At 39.2% G+C, this 18,701-nt stretch overlaps 1 protein-coding gene across 7 annotated transcripts in view; it reads right to left on the reverse strand.

Moving 5' to 3' along the window:
• DIAPH2 (diaphanous related formin 2) overlaps positions 1-18,701 on the reverse strand; it is a 322,676-nt gene that overhangs the window by 96,465 nt on the left and 207,510 nt on the right. The window lies entirely within an intron of this gene.

The following is an 18,701-nucleotide window of genomic DNA, read 5'->3' on the forward strand; positions in this document are numbered from 1 at the left end:
AATGACAAAGACAACTAATAAGTTTAATATATACAAAACCATATCTTTGGGGATCTAGCAGGCGATTCTGACCAGACTCATGTGTTTGTTTGTTTGTTTTTTGCTCTTAGGTCCTGGAATTAAACTTTTTCAAACACACATAAAAGTTCTTATAGTCTGGATCAAGCCAAATGGCCGGTTTCCGCTCTTGCACTGCTATTTCTTGACTTACTTATGGAATCTTAACAAACCACAGTTTTCTGTTTCATCCACAGGGGTACAACAATGTTCAAACCATAGTGTGCCTTGTTTGATTTGCCAAATAAGAAATTGTAGCACAACAGGGAAGAAGGGAAGAGGAAGAGTGAACATATGAAGCTGAGGTTTAAGCCTACTCATGCACATTATATGTTACACTAGTGGCCAAAATTGTGGAAACCTTTTGGAGAAAGTGTATTTCTGAGGTCTGATGGCTCAAAACACTACTTTGTTTTGTAGTAATACCATAAAATTATATATCAATGGAAAGATAATCTAATGAAGAATGTAATGCAACAAAGTTGGTTCAATTATCTGTATTCTATCAAAATTTATAGCCAAATAACCAGAAAAATAAGGTGTCATCTTGTTTTGGCAATGATGGATAATAACATCACTTTTCTTTGGAGTACTACCATAAAATTATATATCAATGTAAAGATACTTTAATGCAAAGTCTGACTTTTTCATTTCATTTCCATCTGCTTTACTTCTGAACACTGATATACCCACAGAAGATTCTCCTCCAAAAATGGTAATGGCTGAGAACACTAGATAGTATTTAATGAAGAAACATAACTATTTAATACAATAGAAATGTCATGAAGTTTAATGGTACTTTCAGAGATCATTTTTATAATGTAATTTAAAATGTGTAATCCTGCATCCAGTTGGTACTTTCAGAGATCATTTTTATAATGTAATTTAAAATGTGCAATCCTGCATCCAGTTTTGAATCACCATGACCCTAAAATAACAACAGGAAAATTGAAAATTATCTAATTTTCCTTTCCTTGGTAAATAAGGGAACAGTTATCTTGCTGACACTGTTATATACTTTATGCAAAAACAAATTTATGTGAAGGTGCAGTTAACTCTTTATTCTATAGTAGGATAATTTACTCCAAGAGACCATTCCTTTTAAAGGAGGAAAGTTAAAAGAGGATACAGAGAATAGTTTAACGGCCTTGCATTAAAGCTGGTATCCTTTAATGTGGTACAATTAGGCATCTAGCTGGCCAGTATGAGAAGAGAATGCTGCACTAGAATGACCAAGGGCCTGAACCAGCAGGCTCTTTTAGGATCTAACAATAAACATTTCACACAGGACTATTATTTTTACCATTGTCATCAGAAATTGAATGTGGCATTATGCAAAGCATACAAGATAGTCATTCTATTTTAAATATGTCAGTGTTTTAAATGTTGCAGTTCTTGACAAAACAAATTTATTTGCACTAATGATATGAAGTTTGATCATATGCATTGTAAAGAACAATCCTGTCAAGTTTAAACAGGACCAGTGCCTATTTCATCAGCTAAACTATAACATGCTTGCCGTCTTCAATTTTATTGTTATTTTAATGCTTTTCAAATGTTCTCAATCTACTGTCCTTGCTAACTACCGTAGTAATTATTCATCTTAAAAACACACACAACCCTCCAAAAACAAACAACTTGCCAAGTTGTCTACTAGTTTTAGTTCCTTACTACCAAACCACTTACTGCCCCCTATCCCCACAAAACATTACACATAATGATTTCTTCCAACCATATCTTTCAACATTACTGAAAACTGAACAAGTAAACTGGCTATAAGCAACAATTCATTCTGCAGCCAACACAAACCTAGTTATCAGGAAACAGTGATTGCTATAGCCACATACACAGTATTCTATGGAGCAAAGAGAAGTATACATTGGCTTGTAAACATGGTCATCAGATTACTCCAGTGCTTCAATACATTTAACAGAGAATTAAAACAGAATTTTATCTGTAAATGCTACATTACCATTTCTGCAAAGGAAGCAAAAAATCAATTTAGCAAAAAGTAGTAATCAAGTGGGGGAAAGTAATTAATATAATGTACACTTACAAGAGAAAATACAGGTGCGTAATAATTCCAATGCCAAGATATAAGCTATTGCATCAAAGTAGATGAGAAGACACTAATATTACTCCTAACAAAAATTTGGGGGGAAAAACATGGGGGGGGGGTTTTGTAAAGTGGCTGGTGCAAAAAATAGGAGCAAACACATAGGTAAAATATCAGTACAAGTATAGATAGCGTAAGAAGCATCCTTGCATTAAGACTGACTGTTTGTCCATCTAGCAGAATATGGCTGGCAGAGGCTCTACACGTCATAGGTAGATCTTTTACCCAATCCTTAAAAACAAAAACAAATCTTGAGATACCAGGAAAGGAACCTAGAACCTTCTGTTTGTGTTCTATATAGGTGTCATAAAAACACACCTTAAAGGGTAACTTGTAATACGCCAAGGAATGCACTCACAGATATGCCTTCTCAACTTCAGTCAAGTGAAAACTCTACTTCCTACAGGAGTTCTATCTGTGCAGTGAAGCACATGGGGACCTTGGTGAGTATGAAGGTTCTGAGTCCTTTCAAACACCAGCAGTTTGTCACCACTTTAACAATTAAATTTGCCCTTATGTTGTGCCCGTTGGGTGGATATCAAAACTCATTGGTAGGAAACTTTTTTTTTTGCACCTAGTAATAACAACTGTGCCTTTTTAGGGGTTTAAAAAAAAAACTTTCGCGAATGCTTTGTGTCTTTGAAAATCTCCCTAAACTGCTATAAGCTACCCTTGTACAGGAAAACTCACCCTGAATTAGAATGTCATTAAGAGAAGTTAGCCAATGCTGTGTCTGCTCTTTTGTCAAAGAGGTTTTTGGTTGTCTCATCTAGGACAACTCAGAAATATTTAGTGTCTTTGCTGCTGTAGTGACTGATTTGTCTATAGTGAATCTGACATACTACAGGAACAGAAAAGTCTGCTAGAAAAACAGACCACAATGTAGTGTAGTATATAAATTAATAAGGAAGCCAATTAAATGAAGTAATGTAAGCAATTTAACAGTTCATGCGGGGGGGGGGGACACACTTGCAAACACATGCCAAATTGTGTCACCTGCCTCTATCATAGCTGTCAACCCTCCCTGCTGTTCCTCACTGCTATATACATAGCTGTCAACCCTCCCTGCTGCTTCCCAATGCTATAATAAGGGAATTTCCCGCAAAAAAGGGAAAGGTTGACAGCTATGGCCTCTATACTTGTCTATCTAAAGGTGGACAACAGTAAATATAAATGTTAAAATGCCTTGGGGTCAAATCTGTTAAGAAAAGTTAGTAATTTCTCTTTTCCTCAACCATTAAATTTAATGGCATATGAATTAAGCCATTTGAATCTCCCTTGATGAGCTTTGAGGACAAACTTACAGGAGGTGAAGTCTAATATTAGGATTCAGAATGTGCATGTAAGACCAATAAAAATGCTAAGCTTTTCCTTACAAAAATAAAATAAAATCCAGATTACCTCTTTATCTGCCTATTTCATTCAAATTATCTTCTCTCTCTAAGGGTAGAAGGCAATGAAAATGAATGCTTTTATTAGCATGGATGTTTATCCTTTAACAAAGTCGGGTGCTACTGAGACCCAAGTGCTTTCTCCAAAGCAGAGTTACAGTTTGAAGCAACTGAAATTAAATGTATAGTAAATGCATTTATCTCAGAATCTTTTTCCAGGGTAAAGAGAAAATCCAGACCTCACAAATAAGATAGTATTTTATTATATTTGGGAAATACTGCTAACATGAAAGCTTCAAAACCAGAGGAAGTCCCTCAGGATGAAGTGTTTAACACAGGTGCTGTTCTGAGATGCTAGTTTTGAATGGGCATAGGCTTCTTTGATATAAATGAGCAAACTGAAAACACCCACATTGCAGTTTGAATTGACATAGCCCAGCAACTAAACTTACTTTATCTGTCCCAAATTACTGTTTATTGCTTTTTGCTTTCATAGTCTCCTGCTAAAAATTCTACTTTCTATCCAGGATGCTAGGTTGGGGGAGATAAGAACCAAGGAAAACAATAACTTTAGAGCAGCTGTTAGGAACCCTTTTTTCATGCAAGAAAAAATAATAATGAATGAACAGCTAAGTAGACAAGGTTGGTGAGGCTACATCACTGAGTCATTTAGAAAACAATTACATATAATTGGGTAGAAATGAGAAAGGATTAAGTGCACCAAAAATTAGTTGGGAAAAGCATTTGATGTCCAAAAGAGGGAACAACGTTATGTGTTGTTATAATTTTATCAACTTGCTAAAACTCTTAATGATTAAAAACATAACAGAAAAAAGATGATAGTAACAAAGGCAGAAGTTACAACAAAAACAAGCTTTAGTTTTTTGTGTTAAAACTATCTGAGATCTCATGTGAGTTTAGCTGAAAAGAGAAGTATTTCTTTTGGGGGGGGGAATTGGTTCATTGTGGTATTTGCTGCAGCTGCAACCTATTGAAGTAAGCAGCAAAGGTCCACATCCCTCCTTTTCTGTTAGTATTCACATAAAGATACCTCTAATATTTAACAAAGTTGGCCTTGTTGCTTTCCTAAGAAGAAAAATTAATGGGTTTATCATATACGGTATGTCCTGAGGTCTGATGAGCAAAGCTTTGCAGACCAAGACAGTTATGGGGGGGGGGGAATCTCTGAAGTAAAATATTAAAAATAAGCAGAAAGGAACTGACTGTACAAAGCTCCTTGGATATTAAATATACAGTCAGGTACTATGCATTATGCACTTATATTAAAGATCTTGTCCAAAAGGCCTTTTCTTCAAGTTTGCCCAACAACTCACCCTGTCCCCACACCCTCCTCAAAAAGCTCAGAATATGTAAGAGGAAAAATGCATTTCCTGTCACTGCTCATTAGTACAATGTACAATGGCTAATAGGAAGTTAATGTGTAACATATGAGGGCCCAGGGTGAAAATTTCTAACCTGTTATTCATCCAGTTCTGGATAGTTTTAGTTTTACAGTATTTCACTCCTTTTGCACCTGAATATCCTAGTAATCTCCTTGGAGTTAATTACAAATTCAGATAACTTAGTTTGTTGAGAAACAAGACAAACTAACAACAAAAATACCTCAAGCAAGTGGTGTCCAAAGCGGCAGATAAACTGTGTGCTTCCTAGTCAGTGGCTATGGAAAAAAGAGAGGCCGACAGACTCTGCTTGCACTGAACCTTTTGGCTTGTGTGGAAACATCACATCTGACATGAAACTTCAGAGAAATGTCAAAAAGGATTATGATTCCTGGCACACCAAGCTATTGTGGTAAATTCAGCTGGGAAATGAACTTCACTAACTGGCAGGTTGCTGATTTAGAAGCAGCAATATGGGACAGCAACTCAGCAAAAGTATTCAATCTGTAATGATCTAAATATGGGCTTTAAGTAAAATGCCGTGTCCTCAGCTCAGGGGTATTGTTAGATCCATTTGAGTAACAAGTGACAAAGAACACCTGCTAGAAACTTCAGCTGGTAGCCTTGCAAACTAGCTTGGATGGAAATAACCAGGCTTTGGTTGTCTATGCTTTCATAAACTTATGCAACTGGTTGCACATGGGACTGTCTTTGAAAACAGTATGCAGACTGCAGCTAGTGCAGAATGCATCAGCTAGATCTTTAACTGGAACTAGAAGGAATGGACATATAATAGCCCTGGCCCAACTGTACTGGCTGTCAATTAGTTTCTATGTCTAATTCAACAGCCTTCTGAAGAAGTGTGCATGCACACGAAAGCTCATACCAAGAACAAACACAGTTGGTCTCTAAGGTGCTACTGAAAAGAATTTTCTATTTTGTTTCAACAGCCTTAGACAGCTTGGCGCCAGTAAACATAAATGACTATCTTTCCTTATATGAACCTGTCCACATCCTGAGATAATCATCTGATACCCTTTCTCTGCATGCCACCTTCAAGTGAGGTCTAGAGAGTGGAGATAACAGTACAGGCATTCTGTGGAACAGCCCCCTCTTTACTGAATTCTCTATGCATACAGATCCCACTCTGGCACCAACTTTGTCTCCATTAAGGTGGAAGGCAAATGCACTTTTGTTTTCCTGGGCATGTGGGCAGCACCAATGATATGACTGTATAGTTAGATTAGATTTAAAATGTTTATTGTTGCATTTTTAGTTTAATTGTAAACCACTTCTGAATTTTATTAGTGAGAAGCGGTGTACAAATTTAATATACTTAAATTTCTGACTTTCATAGTGCTTTTACAACTTATACAGCAGAATGATAGCCCAGATGAGTAACTGAAAGGCACACAAACAGCTTTTAGAAGATTTAAATTATTTGAAGATTTTAAAGAAATGAAAACTTTCAGATGGTTTAGTTTGCAGTTACTTTGTATTATTTATTTAAAAGGAAAAAAAAAAAACTTTCTTTGCAAGACGGCTCACACACAGGAATCATGCCAGATCAACAGGTTGGAAGATGAAAGGATTAGCATTCATTTTTTTTTTTTTAGTTATCTTTTTAAAACCTAGCCTAGAGAAAAGTAATGATCAAAACTAAAGGTTTTCATTCTTTCTGGTAACTTCATTGCAGATTCTTCAGAAATAGTTGTAACTATGCTTTTGAATTATATAGAAAGACCAGCAAGTTTCAAATATTTTGCAAGGCACATGATGGATTTTCTCTAGTGCTGTGTACTGTTACCTAAACAACTTGCTAGCAATTGCTAGAATTATTTCTAAAATCATATTTTTCATATTGAGGATAGAAAGCATCATCAACACCACCCCAACCAAGATGATGATGATGAATTATTATTATTAGTTTCTTGGTAGTGAAAGCTAAAGAGACCTGAGAGAAAACAGAAGAGAAAGAGCATCATTGCTGCAAGTTTATTACTGGATGATGTAACATTAAGTTGAGTAAGCAGGATACCAACTCTATTGATAAGAAATGTGTGTGGCCTGTGCTATGCTTATTGTTATTTATGTATTTATTTATTTACTGCCAATTTCTTTTTCTATACTGTCTTTAAAGGATAAAGTATTCCCAATACATTTTACACATGCCTAATAATAATAATAATAATAATAATAATAATAATAATACCCCACCATCTGGTAGGGTTTCCCCAGCCACTCTGGGCGGCTCCCAGCAGAATAGTAAAAACACAATAAAGCATCAAACATTTAAAAATTCCCTAAGCAGGGCTGCTTTCAGATGCTTAACATACAATTAATGAAAGCAGCAGTGTAAATATTCCATTTCAATATAAACCAAACATAAAACCAGCAAAAACTACTGTTTATAAAATGTAGAATATTACGAATTAAATTAAAAGTGAACTGAAACACACAGGATTTTAAAGCCCATTTAAACATAGCTGAGGAAAGGGTTGGGTGTTTCTCCAACGAAATGGCATTTCCTAAGGATGGGGCAATGAGCATAAAACATCCTTCTGTCTATTGTGCTGACCAACCTGATGGATCCTTGTGGCAGCTTCATATAGCTGCAGATAGGTCTTCAAATAACCTTTAAAACCCTAAGTTGCTTGGGATCAGGCTATCACCGACACTTTAATTGGACTCAGAAAAACACTAGCAAACAGGGAAGGTGCTACATGCTCTAATTGCTTAGCACCAAGAACTTGCCAGGTCCCTGCATTCTGCACCAGTTGAAGCTTTAAAACTGTATTTAAATGCAGCCCTATGAACAGCACATTGTAGGTCTACTTTGGAGAAAACCGATCTAAAATTAAATCTTCTCTTTCAAGCAAGGAGTATTGTGCAAACTGCATTCTTATCAAGTTGTTATTTATTTCAATGGAAACATCCATGTATCTGTATTGCCTTGACATTATGCTACTTCCAGTCATTCTGCATATATTTACTAATGCAAGCTTGCTTACAAGTCTTTTTAAAAAAGTGAATACATAAAAAACACTGACAGTTGTGGCATTTCACAAATAGAAGATGATGAGAAAAGTGCATCCCAGTTTAGCCTCCTTCAAATATGCTCCACTTAGTTTTGTAGACCTCTCAAACCAACTAACCCGCTCTGCATGTTTACCATAACCCAACCTTTCCTTTGGCTGATGGTAGGAATTCCTAGCACATTAAGGTGTGCTTTAATTAAGTCATTTGATGCAAAGGTACTATTGCAGCCCACTGTACTCTTGACTTACAAGCAGTCATCTGTAAATCACCCAAACACCATCTCTCCTGCTCCCCACAAAATGTCACTGCTTTTCTTTGAGATTAGGTATGGTATGCAAGTGCCACTTTCATTGTTATGCAAATAGAGCTCAAGCTGTGCCTGAGTTCCACCCAACTATCAGATTTTATCTACATTTATTTGAAGAGTTGGTTCCTGCCTTCTTCCTGAATCTTCTTGAGAATTGCCATTGGAGGATTTGTAACATTAACTTTGACAACTTAGACAAGTGTCACTAACTAGGGATTTGGAGAATTTAAAAATACATTGGATTGTGTGCTCTGTAGTGTTTTCCAATCACAAAGCTAATGTTTCCAACTTGATATCTTCCAGTGGGGAATTTCAATGAAATGTGCCTCACATTCTTAATCATTCTATTTTTAACATAGTCACCTACTTACCCTTGGATTATAAACTTCAGAGCATGTAATTTGCGAGTCAATGACCCATCACCCGCGTGGAGTAAATAAAACACACGGACACATGATTTTAGGTTACTGGGTAAAATAAGGCCACAACTTTATTGGTTACGGCGTGTGAGTGGTATTGGCTTAGGCATTGGACAAGAGCGCAACACTAGACTCCACCCCGCGGGGCGGGGGAGTCACTTTAGGGTTAACAACCAGTGGGTTGATGCAAATTCAACTGGAAGCTTCCCCTGACGTCACCGGGGATCGTGCCATGGCCCTAGCCACTAGCAGGGTATCAGACAGGAAGCACAACCGCCGGATCCCTTTAAAGTGATACACCTAGGAGGTAGGTGATGGCCGCAACCTGACCTCCAACACACCACACATATTGCATCACCTATTGAATATTCCAATGCCTAACTGCCAATACCATAAAGTTGTGACGAGTTGCTACGAGGTAGGTGAAAAAACCAAGAGGCCAGTGCCAATTTGCCAAATGGATAAAAAACTCCTACCAGGCCCCCTGGGCAACCAAGGTGACCAACCAAAGTCCATAGCAAGGTCAAAAAGCCTAGCAAGACCTAAAGGGGGGGGGAGAATCTCAATTTGTGATTAGGATTTTTTTTTAATATATCCTAAACTTTTTTGCTAATCAGAAGCACTTTAATATCAAATGAGTTGGACCATTCTAATAAATTTACTCATTTATTCAGGGCTCCCACCCCCTAGAAAAATAGGTGTCGGTACTCACCATGAAGTTGTTACAGTAAGTGCCACACTTTTTAACAAAAAGAAAAAGAGGTGCCAGTACTGCAAACCCTTGAGTGCCTCCTGAAAAATAACTGCATTTATTAAATAAAAAAAAGACTGTTCAACTGTAACCCTCCTAACGAATTAGTAGTCCCACCTGAAACAAATGCCAACATGCAAATGTCACAAGCACAAAAGATTTGGAGGAAGCTGAGTGGAATCACAGTGGAGCATAGTGTAGGCATAAATACAGATGCAGAGGTTAATGGGGGAACATCTGTGCTATATTGCTTTGCCTTAAATGTCTCCTTCAATGTTTGTTCAATAAATTCCCATTCTTGGTTTTCCAAAATTGGTAACCATGCACAGATGCCTGTGATGATGGTAAACATACGCACCCCATAAATATACAGGATAATTGTTTTAAAAACTGTTTATTTTTAAAAGGCATCTCAATTTCTGTGCATCTTTCACTATTCCTCAAGCTATAACCTTGTACTTCTGGCCGCTCCTTAAAATACTGCATATGTCTAAAGCTCCCTAATCTCACTTTGTCTAATTTTCTACTGGCACCTGATTTGTATTTACCACATTGATTCCATAATGCTGGCTTGTGGTTTTCGGACTGTCTACATTTCAGCCATGCAAAAATCAGAGGTTTCTACAGTCACACATAAACCCCGCCCCCTTTCTATTCAGGCAAGCAAGATGAATTGTCATAGTTCAAGGTCACATTTGAGTTACACAAAAGCATTTGGGTGTACAGCAGAGCTTGGAATGGATGTGACTTGGGGAGAAGGAATGTGGCCTGAGAATAGTTGCAAGGGTCAGACAAAGAGCCCCAGGAAGCACAGTTGCCACCCTTCCGCCCGTGCCTGACACTTCCCACTCTTGGCCTACAGTGAACATAATAGGATACATTTGACCCAACTAACTCAGTATTGTCTACGCTAACAGGCAAAGACTGTCTAGGAAGGCTGTTTCTTAAGGTTCCTGGAGATTTAATCTGGGACCTTCTGCATTATGGCCCTTCCCAAGCAAAGAAAGCACTCAACATTCACTTACCATTCAAGGAGCACATCTGTGTCTTGTCACATAACTGCATTCTACAGAACTTTAGAGCTTGCTGTAGGACAGTGTTTCTCAAACTTGGGTCCCCAGCTGCTGTTGGGCTAAAACTTCCATCATCCCTGACTAGCAGGACCAGTGGTCAAGGATGGTGAGAATTGTAGTCCAACAACAGCTGGGGACCCAAGTTTGAGAAATATCACTTTAGGGTATACTGACATTTTCATATGAGCTGGCAGCCCATAGCTGGTTGGCTGTAAGGCACAAAACCTTATATGAGCAGGCAACTTAGACAAGTTGGATTTACTAAGAGTGCACCCTAGAAGTCCCAGTACTGCCCTGTGGCAGGTCACTGCAGAGGATGATTAAGCTGTCTTTAAAAAAAAAACTTATATGCAATTATTAATTGCTTTACTGAATCCCTGATAAAATTCTATGCAACTCTAGGACTTCCAAGATCACAATTTGAAGACCACTTAACACAGACATTACCCTTTCCATCTAAAGCAATATACTATTCTCCCTATTTTTGCTAAATACATGTTAAATTGCAAAAGAAAGGACTGTAGCACTATAGGAAACAAGCAACCACCAAGATTGACTCACAACACCATATTTCTTTAACTTTACTGTTTGGGATATTTATGATTATACAGTGGTACCTCAGGTTACGAACTTAATTCATTCTGGAGGTCCATTCTTAACCCGAAACCATTCTTAACCTGAGGCGCGCTTTCGCTAATGGGGCCTCCTGCTGCCGCTGTGCTGCCAGCACGCGATTTCCATTCTCATCCTGAGGCAAAGTTCTCAACCCAAGGTACTACTTCCGGGTTAGCGGAGTTTGTAACCCAAAGTGTTTGTAACCCTCCGGCTGCGGACGCCATTACGGGTGGTCGTGGGATGCTTCGGCTGCGAAGCGCCCAGTTCATTCCGGGGGTTAGGAGCCCTGCAGCCGCATAGCGGGGCTCCGGTTGGGGAGCGGGAAGAGCGTCCCGCTCCCTGGGCTCCCCGGCTGTGCCCGTTGTGGCTCCGAACCCTTCCCCCGCACCCCCTGTAAAGGGGGAGTGGGGGTGAAGGGACGACGGAGCCGGGCTACAGGGGACATGCCCCAACCGGGATGAAATTGCGGCGGCTAAGCCTGTGATGAGCGTCTAAGTTCTACCTGTCATTAAGGAGCTGATAAAGACCCAGAAGCTGTGAGTAATTGATTGACTCTTTGTTTTCCTGGAATGCTCTGGGGGAAAGAAGAAAGGCAGCCCGCCTCCCTCCCTTCGGCTGGTGAAAGAAATTAACTCTTTAAGTGACTGCTGCCACAACAATCAATAGAAAGTATTTGGAATTTGAAAACTGAGTCTGTTGAGATCTCCCTTTGGGGGTTAACTGGGGGAAAAATATCTCCGTTTGAAGTTCTGGTCTTTATACTCCTGCTTCGGAGAAATGGCGGCGACTTGGTGTGTCGCAGGAAAAATTTGAAACAAAGGAAGGAAGAGACAGGAACTGAAATCTGACACTCACCCTCTCTCTTAAAATGCTGGACTTCGCGCTCACATTGGCATCGAACTCATATTTAAAGGATGAGGAAAAGCTCATTATTTTGCAGATGGAACTGCTTGATCGGAAACTACAAGTCTTGAGTGGAATTATTCACAAAAAAGATCTACTTTCCACAGAGGAGGCTTTTCAAAAGTTCTACACAATGGAATCATGCCTTGGCAAAGAGCTGGGAGGGGCGTTTGAAAGATGGTCTGAGATGGCTGGGCAAATCCGGGAAGAACAACTGGAAATGGGAAAACTTACAATATCCAGACCCCGAGGTGGCAGCTCGGGGGAAAGGGACATGGAATTAGAATTTTTACAAGAAGAAGAAGCAAAAGAAACGGAGGAGCCCAGAATGCAGATGAGAAACGCCTTGAGGCTCGATGCGGGGTTTGTCGTGGATGCAGCCTGGATCTGTGGACACTTGGAGGAAGACAATGGGAGATTTGGCGCTGGAGAAAGACAGGAAAAGACAATGGACAGAGGAGGAGTGGGTTGAAGAATTAAATGTACAATCTAAATGGTCTGCCATGGTATCCGAAGTCGGAGTGTGAAGTCTGTTAATGATAAGTTTATTTTAAATAAGTAAGGAGATATTGAATTTTAAGTTAAAAGCAGCATGATATAGGACAGAAGAAATAAGGTTAGTTATAAGAATATTTGGTTACGATTTAAGGTATAATGCAAAGATTGAGATAAGTATGTTATCTTTTTTTTTAAGTAAAGTTAAATTTTTTACAGAGAAAAGTTGTTAAGGAAATAGTATATTGAATTAAAACCGAAGGTGAAAAGGCGGGGGAAGTCAAGTGTCAAGATTCAGAACTAGAATTTTTTTTTTTGTAAGGTTACAATTAAGAAGAAGAATCCTGACTTTATGTGTATTTGTAGTTGTTTTTGTATTTGTAGGTGTGGGGTTGGGTTTGTGTTATATTATGAAAATGTTAATAAATTCTGTTTAAAAAAACAACAACAAAGTGTTTGTAACCCAAAGCGTTTGTAACCCGAGGTACTACTGTATTGTACAACTTCTATCATAGATTAAGATCAGTTATAACATAGGAGTTTCTTTGAGCTGTCTGATAGCAATCTCTTCTTGGTATTTTCTTCAAAATAGAGTCACCTTCAGATACTGAATAGTTAAAGATGAAGACTAAAATTCAGGCTTCCTTATGCCAATACTAGACCATTGCTGTTTCCTGACTCCCATCCGTTTTATCAGGACATGCACAGAATTTCCTGCTGAAATGAAACAGAAGGGTACACAACTGCAATACCTCATTAATTGCCCTTAACACCTTTTATTAGGGAGGGACAATAACTCAAAAGTTGAAAGCATGCTTTGCATACAGAAAGTCCTATGTTCAATCCCTGGCATCTCCAGTTAAAAGGATCAGGCAGCAGGGCTGGGAGAGGGACCACTACTGGTCACAATAAATAATACTGGACAAGATACACAGATAGGCTGACCTGGTATAAAGCAACTTCACATGTTGCTGTTAGAATGAATTGTGAAACCTGTATTCCTTTGTTGGGACAGTCTTAGGTTTATAAATATTCTGGACCTTCTCTGTCAGACATAGGTGCTCAGAGTAAGCATTACATTCATATAATTTATATAGGGCATGTGGTTTTGCTCTTCAGATAGATAGATCCTATGATAAGGAAGGGACAATATGAGCTCATTCTCATTCAAGACAAATGCAGCGGAGAAGACTATACAAAGAACAATGACATGACAACTACGGGGTGTGGGTGTGTGTGTGTCAAAAGTGGTTCCCTATAGGAGATTTTAGGAATTAGAAAGAGAGCCTGCAGGAAACACCAACAAAGAATGCAGAAAGTTACCATAAACAAATCCATGCTTCTTCAGTAACTAAAGAAGGTTTGCAACCCTGTTGTAGCTAGATTTATATTTGGATGTGGACAGGCCATGAAGTTATAATATGAGACCCTGCATTACAATGCTGAGAATCATAATTGAGTTAAAAATGCATTAACAGTTTACCATTATATTCTCCTGTAGTACAAGCAGCCAAACTTCATCCCACGACATAACCCTAAAGCAAATCTTCTGTATGTTGACTGACTCACAATGTCTGTTGTTGACATAAAACAGCAGCTTAGCTTTTGAACATCTTTCACAAAAGCTCATCTGCCTCAATTGCCAATTGATAAAACTATCAATTTCTGCTCAAATGTTTGTTGTGCATTTAATTCTATGGTGCAATGTGTCTTTATTAACTTACTGAAAATATTTTAATGAAAGACAGAAAGAAATCAGTGGTACAATGGACAATTATCCTAATAAGCATTTGAGAGAGAGAGAGAGGTGGATGGGAAGGGCATTCAGAATGAGTTGAGACAGGTGCAAAGGACCCAAAAGTATAAACAGAAGGGACATCTGGAGTAAGACTTGGCTTGACCATAGCTGCAGGTTTGAAGACAGAAATTAATATTGTCTTCAGTCCCTGCCTCAGTCATTGTTTGTAGGCCTGCCATATTACAAGGCAGGGATAACCCACCACTATTATCCTTCTCCCAAATAATTATTTCCCAAGATAAAAACCACATTCCGCAGAGAAATGCCATTCACAACTTGTGCTTAACACTGTACTCCACCTCCCTTTCTGTATATAGCTTATTCGGTATTTCAGTAATCCTTAAGACTAACTGTCCTAAGGCTTTTATTTCGCTTAATAAATATACATTCTCTCCACTCCAAAAATTGTTTAAGTATGACCAAGTGATAACTCTGTGGAATCTATACTTAAAGTTGGCTTTCTATGAGTTGTTACCAGTGCACTGGTGTAGGAAGGGCGGGGGCAGCGGGATCCTGATAGGGTTCCATCTCGCTGCGCCACGCCCCCAGAACGCACGCCCTCCCCCTGCGGGCAGCATGCCACACCCCCAGAACGCACGCCCCGCCCCTGCAGGCAGCGCACCCCGCCCCCAGAGCACACGCCACACCCCTGCAGGCGGCGCCCCCCACCCCCAGAACACATGCCAGCCCTGCCTCGCCTGCTTCCCACCCCGGTGCCAGAGCATGAAGCTCCACCACTGTACCAGTGCTGGGTTGTAACCATGTTGCAGATTTATGTTTAAGCATATTTCTTGAATACCCCCCACCTACCACACTTTTGGCTGCTTTTTAAAAATGTGCTAAGGTATAATGTGAATATGATTATGTAAAACAATGGAATTGCTTGTATAATTGCAGCGGTATATCCTTCATTTAGTCTCCATGGCACAGATGCAGTTATACCTACCATTCTATAGGACTCAACTGCATTCAGTGTGTACAAACTAGCTAACATGGGAAAAGCCTGAAGACAGCAATCATGTAAAAATATATTTAGGGAGAAAAGCAGTAATATCATGTTCCATTATTTCCTAAGAAAGAAAAGGTTAGGGCATGATTATGCCCCCAGTATTTATTTGTCTTTAAAACAAAGAAACTGTCACACAACGTAAGAATTCAAGGCATCAAAAGAACAAATACACAATGTTGGTCAAGAGGGCCTGAGGTGTACTTGACCATAAAATACTTATTTCATCATTCTCTGTAAAATGATGTCACTTCATAAGACAAACACCACACGGTTTCTAAAACATGAGAACAGCCTGTGGTGATGAAATCTATGCAGGATGCATATTTTATCCCTTCAATGCCAATTTGAGATATGGGATATAAGAAAGTAATTCAAAGCAGTAAGAAGAAACACAAGAAAACAAACATGGTTCACAGAAGTAATGCTCTTTTTCAGAATACCAAGTCTCTCTGTCCTGAAGGAAGGAAACAATTTTGATGATAATCAATACCTGCAGAAGCTCACAAAGCAACTGAGAAAGGTCAGAGCCTATACTATCCACACAGCCTTCTTTATAACTTGCTTTCTTCTTGATGCTTACTGATAATGCAATAATAACTTATTTATAGGGAACATTTTGTTGGAAAAACATATGTGAAGAGGAACTGCAAGACCCAAAGGGATTTTTCTTGTTTTCAAGTCACTGATAATGCTTTGATCAGAATAAAAGAAGTCAGTTTCTTCTTCTAACATTGATTGTCTGCCCCCACCCTTATAAAATATTTCATACATCACAATGACTTTTAAAAACCCAGAACATGTGAAACAAGTACAGTGGTACCTCGGTTGTCCTGTTTACGAACGATTCAGTTTACGAACTCTGCAAAACCGGAAGTAGTGTCCTGGTTTGCAAACTTTACCTCGGTCTAAGAACGGAATCCAAATGGTGGAAGGGCACCAGCAGAGGGAGAGCTCATTAGGGAAAGCATGCCTCAGTTTAAGAACGGGCTTCCGGAATGGATTAAGTTCGTAAACTGAGGCGCCACTGTATTTGGTTACATTTTATTATTTGTCTATTGGGGTAGGGATGGTAAGTTTCCTTGAAATTTCCTTTGAAGATTATTCAATCTATTTAGGCAACTTTTCACCAGCCTTGGAAGTTTATTTCATTAAATGTAATATTTAAACCAAGAAACGATTACAGGACAATTATATATACTATTAGATCTGTTTTGATGCCAACACTGAACATATTGATTTCATTCTTATATAATGAAAACCGTCTATTTTAAGTAGACTGTGTTTGTGTGAAAAATGCAGAGACCAGGCAATACACCAGACTTAGGGTAAAGGAATTTTGGGTTTCTAGTTGGGGCAAGAGATTGCAAACGTATCCTGAGCTGATGTAGAGCATACATTAACTGCCAAGGCCGAGCATTGAAGCTGCTTCCTAAAACCAGCCAGCACAATGTTAATCCTAGTACTGTAGTAGAAGAATCTTGCAAATATCAACATCAGTCATCTTTGTAACATTGCAATCTTGTTTTCTATTTGGTGCATGGTGTGTGTCACTTACAGAACTCAGACCATTGATATCATCTGTAAGGTGGTTTTGATGGATGTCAGACAATCACATGGGTCAGTACTGCCACCTGGCATCAAAGGCAAGGGATGTTCAGAGTCGATGCAGCTACTTCCTATCCTCACTGGCTGAGATGTTATGGTGAAGAATATTAGACTTTAGGCTCAACTTGAAGCCTCTATGCAGAAAAGATAGCAGCTGTTGCACAATCATGTTATATGTAGAAAACCTTTGAGAACGACACAGTGGGGAAAAATGGATCGCAAGCTTTCATAAATTCTGTTTGAAGATGGCCAGTGTGACGTTATAATAGTAGCAACCACTTTAGGACATTCATATATCTGCTCAATGTTCCACTTGGATTGGTAACAGATTATGCTTGACCCAGCTGGGAAAAGGTAGGATTCTGCCTAAAGAAGGGGGATTTCACTGTAGAGCTGTCAGTGTGAATGAGCACCGATGGAAGTAGAGAAGGGCAAGGCACTGGGTAAACTTCCCCTAGCAGGGGAACTCTCCAGCAGGATTGTTCCTGGATCTTGGCACAGACACACCCTTGTGGAGATTCTGGAGAGGAGTCAATCAACAAAAATATATGTGGAATGATGGAGGCAGTCAAAGGAGCTTCTACCAGGTATTGGAAATGTGTGACTGGAACAGCAATAGGAACTACTGAAGCTTAAAAGTACAGTGGTAAACCCAAGGTACAATCTGGGTGGTTAATACAAAGAGACTCTGGGCTCTCACCAGAAGTGTGACATCTGCAAAAGGCTTTTGCAACAGTGAACGAGACATTTATCAAATGCCCACAATCTGTTCTGGAGACAAAGAAAAATGATACCAATATGTCCAGAATGGCACTCAGGTATATATGCTGCCTCATAGTCAGGTGGTTCTTTTCCCTGTTTTTTTTTTTTTTTTAAAGAAACCTGTGGTCTCTCAGGGCTGAAAGAGATCCAAATATAGTTTGAAGCATGATGAAAAGTGTCCACTTGTACCAATAGACCAGTGGTTTTCAAAGGATGTGGCAGGAGAGGATGGTTAAGTATGGTGGAGAGAGTCAAGGACAAAGAAATAGTCAAACATTTCAGTGTTGCCAAAGTGTCGAAAATGTCCCTTAGGTGTAGATACAGACTCACAGCCAGATGGCTCTTTTCAATGTATTTTAGAAATCTGTAGTCCCTCAGAACTGAAAGTGTGATTCGAAGCATGATGAAAAGTGCTCACCTGCACCCTTTGCAGCTGAGGAAGACTGGCCAGGTTTCCCCCCAGAAGCTGACTGCAGATGTCATTGGAATGGCTGTCTGTTCAAGGATGGGTGGAATGGGCAAGCATCATGGGCCCTACCAAAGGGGTGTCTCCATGTAAAAGGTTGTGATATGTGTGATATCAAGTAGAGAAGATAGGGCTTCTGATCTGAGTGACAGTTGTTAGAATAGGCTTGTGCTTCTCTCGGGGTCTACCAAGACCTTAAAGGTCTTTCTCCAAACAGGTTAGTTCCCAAATACAAAGCTATAAATAAGTTTATTCTGGGTGTATTATCTGCACCCCAATGGCAAAGCCAGAGGATTTGACATGTGACAACATCATCAGCCATTGAGTGGGCAGTAAAGTGTGTGTCATCCAGGGTTACATCTTGCATGAAAGCGGCTGCTCTATGAAGTTGCACAAACTTTTCAAACCTGCTCTGGTTCTTGATATTGATCACTCAACAGTTCATCATTAGGACTAAAGACATCACTGTAGCCAGTTTTGACACTAAACAGCATA

Source organism: Lacerta agilis, chromosome Z (assembly GCF_009819535.1).
Source record: "Lacerta agilis isolate rLacAgi1 chromosome Z, rLacAgi1.pri, whole genome shotgun sequence".
NCBI classification, from domain to species: Eukaryota; Metazoa; Chordata; class Lepidosauria; order Squamata; family Lacertidae; genus Lacerta; species Lacerta agilis.